This window comes from Nuphar pumila, chromosome 5, assembly GCF_984573655.1.
Source record: "Nuphar pumila chromosome 5, dmNupPumi1.hap1.1, whole genome shotgun sequence".
NCBI classification, from domain to species: Eukaryota; Viridiplantae; Streptophyta; class Magnoliopsida; order Nymphaeales; family Nymphaeaceae; genus Nuphar; species Nuphar pumila.
The window spans coordinates 122,140,201-122,152,768 of NC_143253.1; the positions used below are offsets into that span (position 1 = coordinate 122,140,201).

Consider the following 12,568-nt stretch of genomic DNA (forward strand, 5'->3'; position numbering starts at 1 on the left):
TCACTACTCTCTTATCTGATTTCTATTATAAATCGCTACTCTACTCAGTTTGACATTGCCATCATTATTTCTGCTGTAAATCGCTATTCTCTGTCTACTCAGTTCGACATTTTCACCCTCATATCATGATGAACAATAGACAGAATGCTGATTTTTCTGGTAGTTCAACTATTTCTCACGAACAGACGATGACAAAGAGTGCTTCGACGATAATAGACACTACAAGAAAAAGGCTAATTAGCGACGAAACTTTAGGATGAAATTTTTCCATCGCAAAGTTGCGACGGATTAGCGAGAGAAAACCATCCGTCGCTAACATTTGAAATGTTTATGAAATTAGCGACAAAAAAACTTCCGTTGCTAAGTAGCGACAGCTTCGCGACAGAATTTTTATGTCGCAAAACCCATCGCACTTAGCGACGGATATAGCGACAGAATATTTTCCATCGCTAGTTAGCGATGGCATTTGCGACAGAAATATTCTGTCTCTAAATGCTAATGTAAAATGCTCACTAGTTAGCGACGAAATATTTTTATCGCCCATCTGTCGCTAAATGTCGATGTAAAACGCCCTAGGGCACGAAATCGATCTTTTTTTTTTGGCTCTCACCCACGCCACTCTCTCTCTCTCTCACCCGCACCGCTCTCCGTCAACCGCCACCTCCCTCTCTCTAGCTACCGCCCCCTCCCTCCAGCTCTTCGGTGACCACCCCCCTCCCGCTCTCCGTCGACCGCCCCCTCCCTCCCGCTCTTCGTCGACCGCCCCCTCCCTCTCGCTCGCTGTCGACCGCCCCCTCCCTCCCTCTCTTCTACCATCGCATCACCCGCTTCTTCTTCTTCTTCTTCTTCATGGTTGTTGGGGCCGACGTTTAGGGTTTCGGTGGGGAAACGAACTCAGAGGAGAAGGTCGAGGACGACGACGTCTTGGGCATCGGTGACATTCCCTGAGAAGTGGTTCCTGAGGAAGGTACTGCGTCTCACATCCTGAGTTGTGCATTTTTGTTAGGGGTTTCTCTGAGATCTTCGTCTTTAGCGGGTTTTCGTCAGAATTCACGGCTGGGAGAGCGTTGATCTGGTTGAAGGGGCTCTGCTTCTGCGTTGTTTCAGAGAGTTAGGGTTTTGTTTATTCCCGGATGTGCTCTGTTTGGTCCAAGGATAGGAATTCGAGGGAGCTGGGGATGGAAGGGCTTGTGGGTTGAGTCTGCAGTTTGTAAATCTCTGTTGCTCTCTTATTCTGGCTTGCGGTCTAGAAGCGATGATCGACTGCTATTCGCGTGGGATTAAAACTTGCTCTTTTAGAGTTGTCGATTTCTCCTTGCGAATCTCTCCTCCATCTCTTCATGTGATGGTGAAGAAAATGGGGGTCCCTTGCTAGGCTTTCTTCTTTTCTCCGATAGTTGGGTTTCTCAAAGCAGCAAGCTTGGTGTTTGGGGAGATGCTGGCGATATTTACCACCGAAGCTTCATTTAGCCGCGAGACCCCTCCTCCTCATGGTTTGTGCTTGTGAGGCTTAGTTCTCAAGATGGAGATAGATGTTTTCTGGTTTCGATTGAATCGTGCTTTTGTAATTACAAGGGTGTCTTTTAGGTTCTATTATTTACTTTCTCTTCTATTTTTCTCCGTCTCCTGCATCTAGCTAGCTGTGGAAAGTGGTGTTTTCTTAATGCTGATATGGAGACTACGATGGTTTAAGATCATGATTAATGATCACAATATATATGATTATAGAGCAAAAGATGGAAGTATATTGGATAGGCTTGTGCATTCACAATGTCCTTGTATTTGTGAAGATCCGTTGAATACTTGGAGTAGGCATTGGGAGACAAGGTATACCGACTGTAGGCTTGAGCGGTAAAGCATCAAGTTGTGAAATTGTTGCTTAATAGTCTCGATCTATGGTTTGATGTTTGGGTTAATGGTTTGTGCTCTTGTTTATTTTGCAGAAACATATGACAGGTAATTATGATTATATTGGGCAAGATCATGAGACTGTCCAGGTGATTGGGGGGACGATTTTTGTTGTGTATGTGGAGATAGTTATGAATGGTGGCCATCTTAGATGTCTCTACAAACTTTGCTCATCTCTTTTTGGAAGGTAACTAAGTTTTTTTTTCCTTTTTTGGGGTGTAGGATGCACATGAATTCTTGAATTTCTTATTAAATAAGCTTGTTGATATCCTTGAGAAAGAGTCAAATGCTGCAAATGATTCTCCAAAGAATTCATCTCCATCAGAAAAGACTGCAAATGGGCATCACAATGTTCAAGCAAATGGCATCCAAAAAGAGCCTGTCACTACATGGGTTCACAAAATTTTCCAGGTACTCCCCCATTTTCTGTTAATCTAGCACCTTATTGAGTAATTTACAGTATATGCATCCAGGTACTCACAATTATGTTAATCTAGCACCTTAGTGAGTAATTTGCAGAATGTGCATCATTCTGCAAAATACTTTGTTTTTTATAAGCAGGTTGTATGAATTGTATAACGAGAATTTTTAGCGACGGATAGCGTTCATCGCTAACTAGCTTTTTCTTGTAGTGAGACGACGACGACGACGACAGAGGGTGCTCTGGCGACAACAGACGACGACAAAGAGTGTGTCGTCAATTGGAGCTCCTGTTACAGCAGATGGTGCATCGTCAAAGGGTGATCCAGAATGTTTAGGGTGACATATTGCGAGGAGCTCCTGTTAAAGCAGAGAAGTTTACTCCTTAGGGCAAAAATGCTAATGATTTTAACCCTTTCTGGTGGGAGGGTATTTTTGTCCTTTACTCAAAACATCATTGTATGGCTCTAATGGAGGGAAAGAGTACTTAAGTCTTTGTAAATGCACCAGACTCTGATGCTAAGTGATGCTGGCACACACAGGGAAATGAGCCCCATGTGCTTACTTACATGGCGCTCATTCAAACCCGAGAACACGCACCTGCGTGTTTTGGGGAGGAACATATAACCTGCTTCGCCATTTCACCCCAAATCGTGGAAAAATAGTCATTTTCGTATGAAAATGGGTCATTTCCCAAGATGGCCTATGAAAACAAACAACAATAGGGTGGGCTCCATCATCCTTGTAGAAGACATTATGTTTTCTATGAAAATGGCCTCAAAAGGGTTTTCCTCCGGTCAGGGGGCATTTTTCGAAAAACGTTAAATGTAACTGACCATAGTCTAAGCAAACACATATCACAAGGAAGCAAGCAAACTCAAAATATGTTTGTAGTGGTGCCAATTTCATCGAATGAAAGGGCAGCCAACATTACCAAACATGATGTCTTAGCATCATGGTGTCTGAAAATATAAATAGAAAACTGAAATCCTTATTTTCAAATTCTTTCTAAGTACCAAATGCACCAATTATCTCTTTTATGATTTATAAAATAATTTCTTCAAAAAATTAAACTAAGGGTGGGCAATTGGCCGGGTAGTTAAACCTAGAATCAAACTTTCTAGTGCCGGCCTTTTATTAACTTGGCTACTACTACCACCATTACTACCATCATATGCACTACATTAAGTATCATATTTATCAAGATAATCATTCTAAACCTCATGCAAAGTGCTTATATGATGCATTTCATCTTATTCACTATAAATCAATAGAAAAATAGTTTGTAATGCAGTTTTCTTTAGCCTTGAGTCAAACACGGATGCAAAAGCCATCAACAGGTAATGATCTACTCAATACTTTTCAAACTTATTTTTTAATTTTTTGGCCATGGATTTCAAAAATCCAAAATGATTATTAATACGATCATCTAAGATTGCTATGACCTTTGCAATCTCAAGAAAAACTAAATTTGAAGTTGGGTATTGTGTTCCCGAGAAAATGCAAGTAACATTATAGAAAACTTTTAGAAAACTACATACGTCTCTTATCTCAACTTTCATCTTCAATCACCCAACAAAAATTTAGATCATCCACCTTATAATGAGCAAAGACATCTTTGTATATCAAGATACACTCTAACTATGTGGAGTTTCATCGAGTTGGAGCATCTAGAAACAACTTCTTTCATATAAGAACATTTAATTCATTTGATGCAACACGAAAATCATGAAGTCTCGAGGGAAAAACCTTTAGATACTTTGTGCTCTTTTCAAAAAAATGTATTTCTTCCTTAATTTCTTAAGACCGTCCTACACTATTAAATTCAAGATATGTGCACAATATCTCACATGAAATAACTTAATAATTTTGAACCACTTTTCTCCATATTATCCTTGATTGTTCTCATAAGTACATCATTATTAGATGCATTGTCGATTGTCATTGTTAAATTTCTTTTCTTAATATCTCACTCATTAAGGATCTTAAGAATAATGGTGACTATATATTTTCTTATGTTAAATGGTCTTATTTCATTTAAGCCAATTATATGCTTTTGCAACCCTCAATCTTTATCAATAAAGTGAGTTGTCAAATACAAATAGGATATAGTCTGACAAGAAGTCCACAAATCTATAGTGAGGCATATCCTATGCATACCACTATTTATTTTTCAACTTTATTTTCTTCTCGTATATTTTCATAGTATCCCTTTTAATGGTAATACACGATATTAATTGGTTGATGCTTTGAATTATAATATTTTAATACCATATTGAACTCATCATGTTCTACCATTTGAAAGTGATATCCATGTTTGATGTGCATCAATGCTATGAGTCTCCTTGCTATAGCCATATCAAACTTTCCATTAGCTACAATCAAATCACAAGAATTTTCTGATCCTTATCTATAAAAACTCAATACTGATTGTTTTTCCTTAGCATGCAATCCTCTACATCTTTTCTTATTCCTCAGCATAGTGGTCATACACACATATTTAGAAAACAATAAACAACAAGGCAATACTTGCATTTTACATTTTTCACACCCTTATTATTTGTAAACTCCTTGAAGTGATCCCATATAGATGAAGTTTTTACCCTCTTTCTTTTCATATTAGCTTCTATTTGTGCATAATATTCAATCTCCAAATAATCGTCATGATCTTCTTTGGCTATTTCATTTCTAACATCTTTTGAAGAACTAGGTTGTTGCCCGCTAGGATCAACTGCAGACATTTGAGTTGGAATGATAAAAACATATGAAGAATTTTGCCTTGAAGATAGGTTATAATACGTTTCAAGCCCCATTGGTTGCCTTTCTTTTGCAACATATATTTTTTATTGTAATAATATTTTCTAATTCTCTGACAAATATTTAACATGTAATATAATATGATGCATAAATACATAAAAATCTAAATGAAAAGATCATTTTATCAATACAACATTGAACCCATGCATTGATTAGCAAACAAAAAAAAGAGGACTACAAGGAATTCAAAGCATCAAATCCTCTCAGAGGCCTGGAATTTTATATTCAAAATAAAACTAATAATCTAATAATATTTGTTGATTTAAAAAAATATATAACTTTTTGATAATTTTTGATATTCTGAAACCCTAATTCTTGCAAAAAAATGACAAAGAAATACAACATTGCAAAAAAATGACAAAAAAATACAACATTGCAAAAATAACTGTCACAAATGTAGGGTCATAATCAATGTCTAAAGCTCTCAGTAATCCATATTTGCCAATTGCCAGATCAATGAGTTATTGTCGCACTAAAATCATGTGATGTTTGATTTTTCAAACATGCAGTTACCATATGGCACAAAGATAATGCTAATCTCATAATCAAAATACAAGCATACAGAGTTAAGAAAAAAAGGTAGTCATGTCATTAATTAGTGAATTACAATAATAAAGATGCATTGTAGAATACTTTAAGGGATCTCTGGCAGATTGTAAGCATATAGCTGGAACTTATGTGTAGCATAACTGTCAGTAATTCATGAAAATTCAGCTACACTAATTTGCCAAAAACTCATTTTTCTTTGATATTTAGGCTCATTATAATGGGAAGCTGGAGAATGGAAAGGTATTTGATAGTACCTTTTTTTTGAGTTTTACTGGAAGAAACCGCCCTAGGCGCACAGACTTAGCCATGCTGGCTCAGCCTGTCGTACTAAGGTCTTTATTCATGTCAGCTTTAAACTTTGAGAGCATACCCTACAACCCTAGGGAGTCGCCAAGCTTCTGCTTAAGTAGGCAGATGATACCCATGGAATTTGAACCTAGACTGCCCATCTAACAGATTCCAAACAGTCACCAGGTGGTAGTTTGGCCAACTTTTTGTCAAAATGCACCAAATAGGCCCTCAAGAGAGAAAGGAAGAATCCAAGATTGTAAATTTGGCATCGATGTCTACTAAGTACAATACTCGCAATTCGACCGACCATGAACCGAGGGGATCAGGGTCTGAGTTCAATTCTCATAACACCTCAGACAAGGCGAGAGAGAGAGAGAGAGAGAGAGAGAGAGAGAGAGCTGTGGTTATTCAAACCTGATCAGGAACAATCAGGGGAATCCTCAATTGTGGAGGTGGAGTGGTGAAAGCCGGAAGCCTACTGCAGTGCTGGTGGTGGTGGTGGAGTGGCGAAAGAAGAAGGGGACAAACTCACAAAGGGGCGACTTGTGGCAAAGAAGGAGAAGTCGAGTAGGCGAATCAACTTCGTGGTGAGGGAAGAGAATGGAATGAAGGGAGGAGGGGGGAGATTGAAAAGAAAGAACCCTAAACTGATGAGGCGGGGCCGAAAAAAAATGTATATAATACATACATATAATATGTACAATAACCGAGCGTTATCGAGCCTACTCGAGCTCCTCCAACTCAGTAGGCTGACCAAGCTCGGATTGTTTTCTCATCCAAGCATGAGTCATGTCCTCATTTAAAGGGATGGACGAGCTTCAGGCTTAGCTTAACTGGCCCGAGACGACCCTGGGTAAGCTCGGTTCGTTTTGCATGCCTAAGCTCGGTTCGTTTTGCATGCCTAAGCTCGAGTCACGTGGTACTTAGACTTGTGTGCAGGGTGTCAACAGGTTGGATCTGGTTTGGACCAAGGTAAGTCCAAACCCAGATCTGTTTTGAGGTGTGAGTACCTGGTCCAGACCCAGTTCCTATCTGGTATGCTATAAGAAAAACCATACACGGACCTTATAAGGATTACACGAACCAGACCCAGTCCATACTCGGTAAAATAATATTTTTTATATTGAAAAATCATGGATCTTAATTGGAGCAAGGGTCGCGCCGGGGTCTGGTATGAAATTTCATAAAACATACAGGGCTCCATATACTAATCAGATCTTTGGGATCCGATCTGATTTCTAATCGGACCTCCTTTTTTCATCACCAAACCCTCATTGAGTTTGAGGCGGGTCGGGGTCCTGGTCAAACCCTACCCATTGACACCCCTTCCCGTGTGCCGCGCAACCACAGTGAAAGCATAGGGGAGGTACGAACAGATGTGATCTACCATTCAACCTCTTCTGTTTTGTTTCTGTGGATGATCATACAACTCGCAGCACCCATTGACTCTTAACGAGGACCCGCAGTATGGTCATGACTCCTATCGAGCAAAAAATGTGCGCTGCATTTCGATCATGGATTACAACTCCACTCTAAAACTTCCTACAAAGAAAGATGATAGATTATGATGACCTATCATGATTGTATGAAAACTAATGTATCACTAATTTTCATTAATTTGAAAAGCAGTGTGTCATTGATTTCTTTTAAAATTTGTTTGACAATAATATGAAGAAAACCTTTTTCTTTTTTTTTTCAAATCTGCATCATTTTTTTTGCGATTTTAATTCTTTAGTTTGTTTTTCAATGAAGAACCGAACGAGCAGTCGCGGGCATATTGTTTTGTCACGACTCACGACTCAAGTTTTGTCTGCATGCATGGAAATGGTCACGGTGGTTTTTTGCCACATAAACAAGCTGATGCAGAGCTGTCCTTATCTGCGACCCACTGCACCAAATCCCATGTCATTCCATACCTAAGAAGGGTGACAAACAGCCTTTGGCGCTTTGTTCTTTTTTCACACTATAAATCGAGACCTCCTTTGCATCCCATCTCATTCAAATTTCAGAGCACCCATAAATTGGTTTCATCTACCTCATCAAACCATGATCGCTCAACACTGCCCCTTCATCTTTTCTCTCTTGTTCCTTGCTTGCACTCTTACTGCATTGAAAACTGAAGCTTCTCGTCCACACCCCATAATGGTGGGGGCTTGGAGAGACATAAAGGATGTGGCCACCGATGCTCATGTGCAGCAGATTGGCCGCCTTGCTATTGCAGAGCACAGCAGAAGGACCAGTACTGAAAGGCTGCAGTTTGTGCAGGTGGTGGAGGCACAAGCCCAGATCGTCGCCGGCACCAATTTCCGGATGCTAATTGCTGCAAACGGTGGTGCTGCTGATGTTGATGCAAAACATGTCAAGATCTACAAAGGACTTGTTTGGGAGAAGGCTGGGGAGTTCCAAAACCTCACATATATGGAGCCTGTTCTTCCCTACTAGTGCCCTTATTTTTTTTTTCGGGTATTTTGTCAAAATAACGCCTTGCTTTACAAGCGATATATAGTCTAGCAAGAAGGAAATAAAGTTCCAGGTTCTTAGAGAATAACCCTTTAGAATAAAGGAAAAATGTAAAAAAGGGAAAAAGAGTTCTTTACCTACTGCAATAATAGTTCATGTACCTCAATTTTGCCATGAAAAATAGTTGCTCTCTCTCTCTCTAATATCGAGGAAAAACCGCTGATTTCTTGGCCACCAAGGGGTGGAACGTTCACCGTGATGCGGAACTCCTGGCTAGGTGAATTGCCTCAGGGCCTTCAAATTGAAAGATGCCACATACCAGGAGTCCACATCCTTCGCCGCAAGTTCAAACTCAACGTGGGAAACTATTTCCGACGAGTGAAGGGACTACCCGTATTTTGGGTGTCCCCTGAGATTACCCCGCTTCTGCCGGAAACTTACTCTTCAAAAGAAAAAAATAAAAATCAAAATCAAACATGGCTACGGTCAACGTGGCACCTCTAGCTCCGCCCGTAACAAGAATGTCTGAACCACAGCAGTGGTTTCTTCCCTCATGAAGAAAAGAAAAAGCATTAATATCTCTCTTGTCCTGCATGTAACTGTTGTATTTTGTATCTTTGGCAATATAGAAAATTGATAAAAGACCAACGCGTCAGAGAGAGGTAATATCCTCATTTCCATTATAATGGTATAAAATCCCAAAGGTTGCATCATGTACCCAACGAACAATTTCCCACTTCCTTTCCATGTACATATTGCATATTTGGCATCCTAATGGCCGTTCACCGTTACGTCCATCTTTGGTTTCGGCCAATGTTGTGAAGAGCGTTGAGGCCTAAAATCTGAGGCGAGGCATAAAGGGTAAGCCTCAATTTTGTTTTTTAAAACTTTAAAAGAACTATAAAAAATATCTAAAAATTTAGTTCTATCAGTAAATATCCAATTAGACATATTTGGCCAATATCTCATATTACATGGTCTGACTTGGATCCAATGGTAGGAATATGACATTAAAAATTAAAGGAAAAACAAAGAGACCCCCATAATCTCATGAATTCCCCAAATTATCTTGAACAAACAAAATAAAGCTCTAAATGGGTGGATATATGCCACATTAGTACTTTAAGCCATGCCACTCTGCAAATCATTGGGTACGTAAGAGTACAAGCACATTCATGTGATCCCTGCACCATAGTCACTCTCAATTCAGTGAAAAGCAAATAAAGGTTTTAAAAAGAAGGGAAAATCTGTTGGGCCAATAAAGGACAGAAAAAGAATGAAACGACTGATCATGTCTATACAATATACAAATTCTTGCCCGAAAGCACACCCTCAAAACTCATCTTTACCATCCCTGCTAGGACTAGAGATTCCATGAAAAATTAACCTTTTATTTAGCCAATACATAAAATTGATTAAATAGAAATAAAAATAGACAAGAAAAAACTTCTTAAGTATATAAAAGATGAGTAAGAAGATTACTTTATAGGCAATGGCAAGCAAAAGGAGAAGAAGAAGAAGGAAGATTACATAATAATGTTTATGTTTATATACAATTATATATATAACTATACATATAATATATATTTGTATATTTTCATGGGCTGGCCCAGCTCAGCCCGGCCTGGCCCAATTAAGCCAATGGCCCTAATGAGTGGGCTGTGGGCCGGCCCGAACCAGGCCTAGGCCCAGCCATCAATTAATTATAGACCGGGCTTGATCAGCAGCCCCAACCCTTTCATTAGCGGGCTGGGCCGGGACGGCCGGCCTGTTGCCTCTCCCTAGACATGATCACTGATTTTGTTCCTTTCATTACTATACGCAAAGAATACTTTCGAGATCGGCAAGCAGGGACGGTGATCTTATTTATTCCTTTGAACAAGTCATGATTTTTCACTCTGCAGAATCCTACCCCAAAATCAAAGAATGTAAGCAAATAGTTTTAAAACTGGATACCCCCATGGATAGATCCACAAACACAGTCAACAAAATTGACCCTTTGGACCTCTACAAGCAAGTTCATGTAGCATGCTTTTGCAGGTTTACAAGAACATATCGTCATGAATACCTAAAAATCATACCACGCTCGCCCACAAAGGACTCCACACAACTGGTTAAGCAGATTGACTTAAGGCATTCAAAACAAATTTTTTTTTTGACAGAGAAAGCTTGGGTTAGGCAGACCCCCACCAGTAATTATACAATTGATAACCGGGTTGTGCATCCCTTGCTCCAGACCCGGTTGAAGCGGACCAAAAACTATCCCTCCTAGCCAGGGGAAGAACTCATGGAGTTTTACACCGCAGATACTTAAACAGGGAAACAGTCAATGTGGCACCATGGTGGGCAGGGGGGAGAGTGCTCGTGCAGTTTTACACCATGGAGACCAAGGAAAGGAAATCGTACCGAGCTCCATAACATACAATGCTTTATTGCCCGGCAATTTCCCGCGGCAACGTGTTGAACTAAAAGTCTAAAACCACCATTTTTTTTATTCCGTCACACCCTAAGAGTTGCATGATATATACATTTATGGCCTTTCTTATTTCATTTTCATACACATTCATTACAAACTTTTCACTTACATTTCAATACGTATCTAACCAGTTACAAATCCGTTCCACTCATCCCCCGTGTCATCCCTCCTTGGGATTTCATTGACGCAAGTTGTTTTGTTCAAATCGGACTCCACAGATATGATCTAAATCATTGATTTAGTGGATATCAACATTTAAATTGCCGAAATCCCACTTGTATTCATGATTTCTTGGCGATTCAAAAATCAACCCAAAATTTCATGATTTAAAAAATCATATTTTTTTCGTTGAAAAAATATAATCCAAGGGTCGTTTTGAATTAAATCAACCATGCTGAATCCATCCATCTATAGGGTCAGATTTGATCAAAACAACTTGCATCTTAAGATTTAAGGGGGGTTATTAAGATGGGGGATGACATAGGGGATGAGTGAAACCGAAACAAACGTGTTGTGCTTATAAGTCAGATAACTCTTTTTAAAGAGGCAAGACAGGCTCAAAGTACGTGAGGTTGCTGAACTCCTCCCACTCTTTCTCCCATACAACACACTCGTATATTTTGAACAGCTTATCAGTCGAAGCCGCTACCAGCAGCCGATATCTCATGCCAGAGACGACTTGTCTCTGGCCCTCCACCACCTCCACAAACACCAACCTTGCACTCGCCTGGTGGTTGTACACTGTCACCGCCAACATGCCGATGTCCTGCGCGTGTGCATCGTTCTTGATGTCTGGGATGTACTGCCAGGCCCCGAGCATCCGTGAGAGACGCCGCGGGGTTTCAGAGCTCACCGCCCACGAGAGAATGATGGTGAAGAAGAGCAAGAGAAAGAAGCCCTGTTTGGTGGCCATGCTACAGGCTATCTGAATGAATAAATGCTACTGAGCAGGATTGCAACTTGTAGAGGGGAATTTAGAAAACTTTGGAAATGATAAGAGCGTGGGGATGGTGCAATTTATAGGAATTTAGATCAGATGCGCAATGTAATTGCACATTTGGGACCTGATCTGCGCTCCTTAGGCTTTATCAATTTATAAAGACTTTCTCAACACTTCACTCAAGCCTGGGATTGCGTGCCAATACAAAGCCACAACAAAAAAGCTTAATGTCTTAATTTTCACATAGATTGGCTTCGTACTTGCACAAGATTGTATTTAGGATGTCAAGGGATTGAATTTTATCCCGTTTGGTTGGATTTGATAATCTAAAACAGTATCCTATTATAATAGGATGTAGATATGGTTTTGATTTTTTGCTATTGAAACCAACCGATGTACATATTTGATGGATATCTGACTCCGATTACATACTCTAGATCTTGATCCAAGGGAAAGCAGCCAGTTGGTTCGGGCTGTTAGTCAAGTCAGGTCCTACCCGGCAAGCTATCCAAATGAGTTGGTCTGATGTCTATGATGAAAACAAAGGCCAGTAGGGCGGGACCTACTAGGTGGGCCTGTCGATTATTGATATGCTGCCTGACATCATCCTCTCGAACTAGTGAAGGCGTCCCCTGACACGCCATTAATGAAAATGGAGAAAAATGCGGTCGAGACACGCGTCATAATCTGGCTAATCCATTCCTAGT

At 40.0% G+C, this 12,568-nt stretch overlaps 1 pseudogene; it reads right to left on the reverse strand.

The window, feature by feature from the left end:
* Window positions 1–11,459: 11,459 nt before the first annotated feature.
* Window positions 11,460–11,834, reverse strand: LOC149838449 (cysteine proteinase inhibitor 1 pseudogene; annotated as a pseudogene).
* Window positions 11,835–12,568: the final 734 nt, after the last annotated feature.